Genomic DNA, 12,457 nt, shown 5'->3' on the forward strand with positions numbered 1-12,457 from the left:
ACGAGTTATAAGTGGCACGGAAGACAAACGGTTTACATCATGGGTGGTGGCGGAGGTAAGGGAATCAGGCTGTTGTGGACAGGGGTGGGGGTGGGGACGAGAGAAGAAATGCTGACGTAATCCATGATTTGTATTGCCAACACAACTTGCAACATTTAGCTTCACCGTGCAATTATGATACAACTACTCCTAGGTTGCTGCAATAATGGAAAATGAAACATTGTCTCAAAATATGGTAGAAAACCCAAAGAGATTCTGGTTATATGTAAAGTACACCAGTGGCAAGAAACAGTCAATACCATCACTGCACGATAGCGATGAAAATGTTATCGTTGACGGTGCCACTAAAGTGGAGTTACTAAATACAGTTTTCCGTAATTCCTTCATGAAAGAAGACGAAGTAAATATTTCAGAATTCAAAACCATAACAGCTGTTGGCATAAGTGACATAAAAATAGATATCTTAGGTGTTGTGAAACAGCTCAGATCACTTAAGAAAGGCAAGTCTTCTGGTCGAGATGGTATACCAATCAGGCTCCTTTCAGAGTATGCAGACACAATAGCGCCTTTCTTAGCAATCGTATACAACCGCTCACTTGACGAAAGGTCTGTTCCTAAAGACTGGAAAGTAGCACAGGTCGTACCAATATTCAAGAAAGGAAATAGAAGTAACCCATTGAATTAAGACCCATATCACTGACCTCAATTTGCAGTAGGATTTTGGAGCATATACTGAACTCGAACATTATGAATCACCTTGAAGAAAATGACTTATTGATACATAACCAACACAGATTCAGAAAATGTCATTCTTGTGCAACACAGCTAGCTCTTTATTCAAATGAAGTAATGAGTGCTGTCAACAAGTGATCTCAGATAGATTCCATATTCCTAGATTTCCAGAAGGCTTTTGATACCGTTCCTCACAAGCAACTATAAATCAAATTGCATGCATATGGAGTATCATCTCAGTTGTGTGACTGGATTCGTGATTTCCATTCAGAGAGGTCACAGTTCGTAGTGACAGACGGTAAATCATCGAGTAGAACACAAGTGATATCTGGCATTCTGCAATGTAGTGCCATAGGCCCTCTGCTGTTCCTGATTTACATAAATGATCTAGGTGATAATCTGAGCAGCCCCCCTTAGATTGTTCACAGATGACGCTGTAATTTACCATCTAGTAAAATCATCAGACAATCAATTCCAGTTACAAAATGATCTAGAGAGAATATCTGTATGGTGCGAAAAGTGGCAACTGGCACTAAACACAGAAAAGTGTGAGGTCATCCCCATGGGTACTAAAAGAAATGTGATAAATTTTGGGTATACCATAAATCATATGAATCTAAGGGCTGTCAATTTGACTAAATACCTAGGAATTACAATTATGAACAACTTAAATTGGAAAGACTACATAGATAATATTGTGGGGAAGGAGAAACAAAGACTGCACTTTGTTGGCAGAACACTTAGAAGATGTGACAAACCCACTAAAGAGACAGCCTACATTACACTTGTCTGTCCTCTGCTGGAATATTGCTGTGTGGTGTGGGATCCTTACCAGGTAGGATTGACGGAGGACATCGAAAAAGTGCAAAGAAGGGCAGCTCGTTTCGTGTTATTGGGGGTGAGAGAGTCACTCATATGGTACACGAGTTGGGGTGGCAGTCACTGAAACAAAGGCAGTTTTCTTTGCGGCGAGATCTATTTATGAAATTTCAATCACCAACTTTCTCTTCAGAATGTGAAAATATTTTGTTGACACCCACCTACGTGAGAAGTAATGATCATAATAATACAATAAGAGAAATCAGAGCTCGAATGGAATGATTTAGGTGTTCCTTTTTTCCCACGTGCCATTCGAGAGTGGAATGATAGAGAAGTAGTATGAAAATGGTTCGATGAACCATCTACCAGGCACTTAAGTGTAGATGTAGATGTATATCTTGGGAGTGTCGTCTGTGTGGTTGTGTGTGTTAATGTGTGTAACTTTACTACAAAAAAAGAGCAAGATCTCTAAAGCTAGTGTGGATATGGCTTTCTTCTACATATTTCTATGTTCCACACATCAATCCACTATAGGTGAACAGTTGTCTTTCCTTTATTTTACATATCAATTAGAGTTTAAAGCTGATAAACACAGTAAAGTCTAAAAATGAAACTACCATGTTGCACTGAAGCTTTTCAAAAACAAAACAGCTTCCTTGAATGAAACACTATTAAGTGAAAAAATTGTAGCGTTGGTGAATACAGAAAAAAAAGAAGGGTGTACAACCGACAAACAGGTAGGCATGGACCAGTTTAGAGTACAAAAACTGTGCACTTAGTCCGAAACAAAGTATCGGAAATTATTTTCTAATAAGCACAAAAGTGCTTCAAATTATCAAAGCTGCAAGCTGCACCATCAATGTTTGTGAAAGAATGACAATAAATTAGTTAAATATGCATTTTAAAAGGAAATGAATGCAAAATAATAAAAGCTCAATAGAAGTGTTACACCGCAGGATAGTATTCCCGGCGGACACAAAAAATTCATTCAAGTTCTACCCTGAAAACTCCCGGAACCTGCCTCACCAATGATCCGTAGACTGCCAGCTGGGGGAAATACTGAGCGAGTTGTGGCAAACATGGAAGCTATCACAGCACTGGGGAGCAAATGAGCACTCGAGTCCGCAATAAAGCATAACAACATCAAGGAAGCCGGGAGGTACTGTCATACTAGTGACAAAGCAGAGTGTTGTAAGGAAGGCTTGGTACAATGAAAAAATAAGTATTCAGGTGCAGAACCAGCAAAAAAGAACCTCTGAAAGGTGAAGCTGCGAAAGTCTGAAGCCACTAGGAGAGCTGACGGTGAGGGGAAAACCAGGGCACATGATTTCCTAGCCATCCCCACTGCCACAGAGCATGCAGAGCGCACTGGAAGCACAAACATAAATATCCCACACTTCTTAGCAAATGGGTGATTGCTGATTGCCAGCAGCCCAGTGCATAGTCTCAAGCCCTTGTGTCAGTCCCAGCTATCCAGTGTGAGGGGAGGCTATGCAGGTCAACACTCGGCACACCTATGTGTCTTCAATTGTCTGCAGAACCACGAGTCCGGATGAAAGGATGCTGCTGCTGCTGCTGCCAGTTGCATTGCCAACTTTCAAGGCAATGCTGATGGGATGCAGAGGCTGCCATCACGCTGCAGGCCTGGAAGATTAACCTGCATGACCTGGACGCTGTCCGTCATACGCCTGTGAGAGGGGGCCTCTCCTACTGCTCATCCTGTTCCTGTGGCAAACATTAATGCTGATGGCTCCTGTCTCATAAAAGAGGGCTGAGAGCCAACACCTGTGAGCCAGCAAGTACTTCTGGTGAACGTGGGGCAAAGCTACCGAGTGCAAATCTTAGATGCCACCGAGAGCACTTTGAAGATCAATATGTAGAGCTGGAGGCCTCTGGAGTCCACATGTCAACAACCACCCTGTGACGCAACAGCTGCCAACTGAAGCTTCACTGCACTGGTAGTACTACAAATCGAGCCAATGCCAGCCTTACACTACTAACAACGCACTCCTCTGCCAGCCCGGCTGTGGCATGGCGCCTTGAAAGACAATTCTGTATTACTGCCTAACAAATGTGTTATTGCCAATTATGTTTTATTGGCACTGTCGAGCTTAACTAGGTCCTCACCACTACGTCCCACATGGCTCTCTCCTGACAACTGTAGGAGTCTGGGACCAGACTGCTATATCTGGTGACAGAAAGTGGCTGCCAATGGTAGAGACATCTACAGCTGGTGCCAAACCCTCACATTTAGGACAACAGCAGCTGACCGTTTATGCATCTCCAAAGTGAGGTCAACAGCTACAAGTTGAAGTTCGTTACAATGTGGTATGGTGAGTGACTGATATTCGCATGTTTTCTTGTTCTGTATTTTTTTTTATGGCCATGTTGAGCCATACAGACCTTCACAGCACATTAAAAGAGTCATTTGTTCGACCACAGGAACCTACAGACTGGTCTCAGTTCCACAGGAACTGTACTTGCAGCCAGTGAGGTATCTGTATTGTAAATTATGTAGGCATGACTTGCCATGTGTTCAAGTTGTGTCAGTTACCTGTAGTATGTGTAGAAGTTTTGGGCACTAAGCACATCAGTGCACAAAATCTCGATGGGCTATGATAAAGCATGGAGATTAAGTGTAGTATAACCACCCCACCCCCCTTTATTTCCCTGCCTATTGAGTGTGAAGTTCCCTTTTTTTCTGGAATAATGACAGATGGAGTTTGCACAAATGGCATACACATGAGCAGTGACTGACTGAAACGATGCAAGCTTTGAATGGGCAGATAGCATATTGTTACAAACTACAATGCAACAACAGAACAGGGGCAAGACAATGACGCATTTATGAGGAGAATAGACCATTGCGAACTCGTTGGGGACCAAGCACTCCTCGAGTCAGGAGAAAATAAAACCACGTTGAGTATATCCGCCATTTCATCCATCCCACAGCTGCTAACCTCACAGCGCCATTTTCGGGGAAAGCAACCGATGATGTATCTATTTTTATTAGTGATATAAAGGCTGCTGCCAAATTGGGAAAGAGGTCAGAAGAAATGTCCTTAAATACAGCTAGATTAAGGTTAGTGGGTGATCCAAAAACATACATCAAGCTCCGCAAGCCCTTCAGTAAGGCCTACAGGTTTGATGAATTGGCTAATAGCCTAATACAGCGCTATTGGGAGCAGAGCAGTGCAAGATTCTTTAGGAAGAAACTCAAATGACTATCGCAGAAGTGTGGCAAATCAGTGGAATCCTTCTCTGACTGTTTCTGCTGATACGTCAAGGAGGCTCAGAATGGAGAATCCGACTGACTTATCTGCTGCCATAAGGATTGCTGTGCAATTGGAGAAGATCGACACTGCTACACAGAGACAGGGTGATCGCAATGTTTTTTCTTCAGAAGTGGAGTTGTTTTAGATGTGGGCACAAGGGCCACATAGGGAAACAATGCTGTCTGCCCAAATGTTATGAATGTGAGTAGGTGGGTCATAAAGTGTGTGATTGTCAGAAGAAAGCACGTAACAAGCAATGTCCTGATAATAAGCTGTTAAACGGAAATGTGTTTGCCTCATCCGTCGGACAGCATTCCCAACAGAACACAAGACTGCAGAAATGTCTGCAGAGAGAGTGTTCTTGCCAGGCTGAGTAAACGGTAGGGAACATAAATTTCTGGTGGACACAGGGGCTAATGTGTCAGTCGTCAGTGTGGATCTCTCAGGCAGAGAGAGAATGCAGTCATCACGCTATAGGTTACATGGCGTAAGTGATAATGGCGTGAAGCCAATGGGAACAATGCTGTTCAGTTTTAACATGGGGAAATAAGTGTTTTTGAGAGCACGTAGAAGTACTGCCCCATGTTTGTGGGGGGTGTTCTGAAAACCTCGAACTGGACTTTCTTGCTAAATATCACACAAAAACAGACCTTTTGCAGTGTACAATTGAACTCTGTAGGTCATTGTTTCCACTAGGGGCAAAAGCTACAAGTGATACTTTTTCGCAAGGTTCACCAATCGTGAAGGTGGTACCTGATAAACTGCAGACACAGGTACTAAAGGTCAATGGTAATGCAAGATACGGGAAGTTGATCTAGATGAGCATAGAAACAGGCCTACCTAAGGATTTATTATATGTTGTTGAGCCATTGAAAACTAACGAAGAACTGGATAAGTCACACAGTTTTGTATGCAGAAGTATAGTACGTGCCCGTGATGTGGACAGAGATTTTATGGTTCCAGACAGTCTTGATGCTTTTGGCAGGGATGAAGTGAGTCTGCCAAAGGGTTTACTAATTGCTAATTTTGATGTTTTGGAGGAAAATGACATGGATTGGTCAAGTGAGGACCTCTACTGCAGGCAAACTATCAATGCATCTTCATTATGTGAGAAAATGCAACATTTACCGGGTAGTAATAGAGGAGCAATGGAAGCTTTGTTATTGCATTTCATGGATTTGTTTAATCCAAGTGGTCCATTACCAGCAATGCCACTACGCAACACAGAATACTAACAGGAAATAATGCCCCGATGTGCAAGAACCCATACGGAGTTCCAAAGTGCATGCAAGTGATAATGGAAGAATTTATTTTCCAGCAGCTAGCTGACAGTATTAGAGAGTATAGAGATAGTCCTTGGGGGCCACCCGTAATTTTAGACCTGAAAAGGTCATCAGATGAGACTAAAAATACAGATTTTGCTGGGATTACCTATACCTGAATGCACAAACTATCACCAATGCATATCCAATACCAAAGATAACAGAGACTCTCGACAACTTGGGTCAATATAACTGTTTCTACGCAATGTATTTAAAGAGCTGATATCACCAAATAGAAGTAGCACCACAGGACCAACCAAAGACAGCTTTTCCCGTCCTGGGAGGTCATTTCTAATGCCAATCAGACTCTAGAATGCAACCACCACCTTTAAGAGATTATTGGATGGCATACTTAGGGGACTGAAACCAAAACAATGTTTGATCTAGCTAGATGACAATAGTGTTTTCAAAGGACATGGAAGAACACATAATGGTTGGAGGTTTTCAAAAGACTGAGAACAGTATGACTAATACTAAGTATTCATGAACGTCATTCTGCAGCAACAGAAGTAAATTATCTTGGGCGTATACTTAGCAAGGAAGGTGTGAGAACAGATCCATGCTTGGTCTCAGCTGTTCAGAATTTTTTGCCACTGAAGACAGTTAAACAGTTGCAGAGTTTCAATGGTCACTATAATTATTATCGACGATTCATAAAGGACTCTGCTGAAACTGCTGGACCTTTGAACTGTTTCTTATGGAAAGGAGCAAAATTTGAATAGCCTACTGAATGCCAGACAGCGTTCAATACTTTAAGGTGAGCACTGACGTCAGACCCAGTTTTGATATTCCTAGTTCAAACAAGAATTTATTATTTTTTGTGATTCAAGTTATAGGGCTCTGAGGGTTGTCCTAGGACAGAATACAGATGGTAAAGAGTGTCCTGTAGCATACACATCCTGATAGTTGAACCAAGCAGAGGAAAATTATTCCACAACTGAGAAGGAGATGCTAGCAGTTAGTAATCTATGGTATTACATCCTTCCACTGTTATTTATACAGCCAAAAGTTTAAGGTAGTGACAAATCATGCTGCTCTCAAATGCTTATTAGGACTTAAGGACCCTTGCAGCAGATTAATAAGGTGGGCACTCCGTTTGAGTTATTTTGATTACGAGGTAATATACAAGCCAGGGAAACGGCACACTAATGCCGAAAGTTTGAGAAGAGAAATTGCAGTTCTACAAACACTAGTCAGGAGCATTGCTGAATGGTGAAAGGTCCAAGTTGATGATACTGACTGTCAACAATTCAAGCTGCAACTTCAGCTCGAGATGCACAATTGCTTCCTATGCAGCACAATGAAGTGCAGATTACAAGTGGTATTACCTGCAGCTTTCCAGACCAAAATCTTGGCACAAGCACATGACATATGTTGTCAGGCTATGACAGGCAAAGAACAACTGACAGACCAAGTGCCAACAAATTTTGATGGAAGACTAAAAAATGAGATGTCGAGCAGCATGTCAGGAACTACATACCTTGTGCACAATGAGTTGATCTTAGCCATCGACAGATTCCATTACAATGTCTAACAGAAGCATCTAAACCATTTGAAATTCTTGGGATAGACATTTTACACCCTTTTAATTAAACACCATAGTTGACAATTTCTGGCGTTATATAGCAGTGGTTGCAATTTCTGACCGAAAAGCAAGTACAGTCACTCAAGTGTTAGTAGACATTTGGTTGATCACATTTGGCATTCTCGAGCCATTAATTACAGACCAGGGCACCAATTTCATGTCAGATCTTCTGAAGCAATTGTATTGGTTGCTTTGAATTTGCAAGCAGCAAACAAGCCCCTTCCACCAAGAGCCAATGGGAGAACAGAGACAGTTTATCGCATGATTTCAAAGATGTTGAGCTATTATGTTAGCAGTAATCATGAGAATTGAGACATATATTTAAATTTTGTAACTGCTGCACACAAATTTAAAGTCCATACAGCTACCGGTCTTTCGCCATAAGTGGTAATATATGGGAGAAAAATGGCTTCACCTTTTGGAGCGATTAAGTCAAAGCTCAGATCTGACATCGAATCAACAAAAAAGTTTCCTAAGAAATTACAGTTTCCTAACAAAATTACAAAATATTTGGCAACATATTAATGGCACAAATACGAAAGCCTCAGAGCAACAAGAGGAGATAGGACAACACTTAGGGAGGTTACCACAGTACAGGGTTGGCCAATGGGTATTAATGACAAATCCATATACACCAAAAAGCAAAACAAAGAAATTCTTGACCAAATAGCATGGATCATACCTAGTAATGGAAATGATGTCACCTGTCAACGTTAAAATACAGATGTCAATGTAGACTTCAATTATTCATGTGGGACACATTAAACCTTTTAAAGAAGCTGTCAATACATTGCCACAGATACCAGCAGCATCTGTAGTACAGAATGTGAAACCCAGTGGAACGAAGAACAAACAGACAACTGATGACCAGAGTACATCTGAAATGGTCTTACGCCTCATCACTAGATAAGATCTGAGATTATTATTTGCCTACACTGCACTTTGTTTGTGCTAGTGTTGCTCATTAGGAATTCATCCAGTTGTATTTTGTTCTGTTTATAGTATTTTTAAAGTGTTTGTATATTTTTATTACCGAGGCAGCGATACAATGTTGTTTTTGTATACAGGATTATATTGTTGTCCAGGTAATCTCGCCTTTTCAAAGGAGGGGGAGATAGTGATAAAGGTCACTTTCTCTCAGGTCACATACCGAAATTGGTCAAGTTATGAACCAAATATGTTATTTATTTTTATTTGCACGTCAAGTTCCATAGGGCCAAATTGAGGAGCAAATCTACAAGGTCATGGAATGTGTCAGTACATGAAATCACAACATAAAAGTAATAACAGATAAAAATAAATGTTTATCAACCCGAAAAAAGTCAGTCCATAAGTTTAAGTAAACCAATCAACAATAACCATGAATCAGCTTAATTTGTCAAGGAACTCATCGACAGAATACAAGGAGCGACCCATGAGGAACCTCTTCAGTTTCAATTTGAAAGCCCGTGCATTACTGCTAAGATTTTTCAATTCTAGGGGTAGCTTATTGAAAATGGATGCAGCACTATACTGCACACCTTTCTGAACAAGAGTTAAAGAAGTCCAATCCAAATGCAGATTTGATTTCTGCTGAGTATCAACTGAGTGAAAGCTGCTTATTCTTGGGAATAAGCTAATTAACAAGAAATGACAGTAAGGAATATATATATTGAGAAGCCAATGTCAAAATACTGAGACTTGTGAACAGACGTTGACAAGAGGTTCATGAACTTACACCACTTATTGCCCACACTGCCCATTCCTAGCTAAAAATTTCCTTGTACAATGGGAAGAGTTACCCCAAAATTAATACCATATGACATAAGTGAATGAAAATAAGTAGACTAATTTTCATGTCTAGCAATCACTCACTTCATATACCGTTCGAATAGTAAAAATGGCAGCATTACGTCTTTGAACAAGATCCTGAATGTGGGCTTTCCACGACAGCTTACTATCTATCTGAACACCTAGAAATTTGAACTGTTCAGTTTCACTAATATATGCCCATTCTTTGAATTGCCCATTTTGTTGAACTGTGTGTTAGAAACTGTAAAAACTGAGACTTACTATGATTTAGCATTAGTTTATTTTCTACAAGCTATGAACTTATGTCATGTACTGAACTATTTGAAACTGAGCCATGGTTGCACACGACATCCTTTACTACCAAGCTGCCATCAGCAAACAGAAATATTTTCAGTTACCCATAATACTAGAGAACAATAATGGCCCCAACACTGATCCCTGGGGCACTCCCCACTTGAGTGGGACCCCACATCACAGCCATTTTCAACACTGCGAATAATAGCCTTTTCCCGTCTGCTGCTAAAGTAAGTGGTGAACCAATTGTGATCTACTCCCCGTATTCCATAATGGTTCAACTTCTGGAGCAATATTTTGTGATCAACACAATCAAGCGCCTTACTTAAATCAAAATATATGCCTAGCATTCAAAACCCTTTGTTTAACCCATCCAGCACCTCACAGAGAAAAGAGAAAATCGCATGTTCACTTGTTGAACGACTTCAAAAGCCAAACTGTACATTTGATAGCAAATCATGTGATATAATATGATCAATTATCCTTTCATACACAGCCTTTTCAATAATTTCAGCAAACACTGATGGCATAGAAATACGTCTAAAATTGTCTACATTTTCCCTTTCTTCCTTTTTATAAAGTGGCTTTACTACTGAGTACTTTAATCATTCAGGAATGACCATTCCTAAAGGAAAAATTACAAATATGGTTAAATACAGGGCTAACATGTGCAGCACAGTACTTAAATATTCTGCTAGGCACTCCATCTTCAGTGATTTAATTATTGATTCACTCTCCCCCTTGTGTGTATCACAGAGGGGTATTTCAGACATCAATCTTGGAAACGCATTTGACAAGAGTGTCATAGATTCCCTGTAGAAACTAAATTTTTATTTAATTAAGCAGCACTGCTCAGAAAATGATTGTTAAATACTGTATATATATTTGATTTATCCGTATCAGAAACATTTTTACTACGAACTGACTTTATCTCATCGACCTTGTGCTGTTGACCAGACACTTCCTTCACAACTGACCATAGGGTTTTAATTTTATCCTGTGAATTAGCTATTCTATTTGCATACTACATACTCTTTCCCTTCCTGATAACATTTTAAGCACCTTACAGTACTGTTCGTAATAGGCTACTGCAGCCTGATTGTGACTACTTCTTACATTTTGATATAATGTCCGCTTTGTTCTACATGATATCCTTATCGCGTTAGTCAGCCACCCAGGCTGCCTTTTACTGCTAGTACCCCATTTATAACATTCTAATGGAAATCAACTCTCAAAGAACATGAGAAATGTGTTATATTTGACATCTATGTTATCAGCACTATAAACATCCTGCCACTCTTGTTCCTTGATGAGGTTTAAAAAACACTCTATTGTTGTTGGATTAGATTAGATTAGATTCAGTTTTCGTTCCATAGCCCCAAAAAATGAGATGATTCTCGTGGGTGTTGATCATGTCAGAAAGTATGACATAAAAACATAAAACATTTGAATATAATACTTACTACCCTGACCATTTGTCAGGAGATAGTCAAAAATAAGCTAATACAATGCAGTAAACTGGGGCAGCTAATATTTACAGAATTAACACACTGTCAGAATGAAACACTGTTATCCACTATTAATAAATTCATCATACGCAAAATACCTAATCTTGACTGTTGTGACCAAGTGTTTTCAAAACTGAAATCTAACATTTTTACTTAAGCTGACTTAAGAGTCTCTGTTAAGATATTCACCTATGGAGTAGGAGGAGTTACCCATCAAAAAGTCTCTCAAACTCTGTTAAAACTGTGCTTTATCTGAAACCAAGTTTTTTAATGGTTGCTGGCAATTTATAAAAAATTGTGTGTTCCTGAATATTGGACCCCTTTTTGGACCAAGGTAAGTGATTTTAGGCCTTTATATAGATTCTTCTTATTCCTAGTATTCATACTGTGTACTGAGCTATTGGCTGGAAATAGAGATGTATTACTTGCAACAAATTTCACTAAGGAATAAATATACTGAGAAGCAGTTATTAGAATACAAAGTTCCTTGAACAGGTTTCAACAAGATGTTCTTGAATTTACACCACAAAAGATTCTAATCACACACTTTTGCTCCCTAAAAACTTTTTCTCGGTTTGATGAGTTGCCCCAGAAGATGATCCCATACGAAATAATAAAATGAAAGTAAGCACAGTATGGAAGTTTTTTAATATTTATATCCCCTACATCTGACATCATTCTCATGGCAAATACAGACTTGTTTAGGCACTTAAGTAATTCTGTGGTCTGTCCTTCCCAACTGAATTTATTATCGAGTTGTAATCCCAGAAATTGAACACTGTCAACCTCTTTGATCTGCGTGTCTTCATATGTTATACTCATGCTGGAAGGAAATCTCTTACAGGTTCTGAACTGCACATAGTGGGTCTTCTCAAAGTTTAATGACTAAGAATTAGCTTTAAACCACTTATTAATGTCAGTGAAAATTTGATTTGCAGCTATTTCTAAATCTGTACTTGACTTGCCACTTATTGCAATGTTTGTAACATCTGAAAACAAAACAAACCTAGCATCTGGCAATGTAACAGACGAGAGGTCATTAATATTAATAATAAAAAGCAATGGACCCAAAATGGAACCTTGAGGAACACCAAATGTAATTAATTCCCAGTCAGATGACGACTGACTACT

At 39.7% G+C, this 12,457-nt stretch overlaps 1 protein-coding gene across 3 annotated transcripts in view; it reads right to left on the reverse strand.

Annotated features, from left to right (window-relative positions):
- The window catches only part of LOC126247988 (transmembrane protein 183-like), a 253,217-nt gene that overhangs the window by 56,871 nt on the left and 183,889 nt on the right, over positions 1-12,457 (reverse strand). The window lies entirely within an intron of this gene.

This window comes from Schistocerca nitens, chromosome 3 (genome assembly GCF_023898315.1).
Source record: "Schistocerca nitens isolate TAMUIC-IGC-003100 chromosome 3, iqSchNite1.1, whole genome shotgun sequence".
Lineage (NCBI taxonomy): Eukaryota > Metazoa > Arthropoda > Insecta > Orthoptera > Acrididae > Schistocerca > Schistocerca nitens.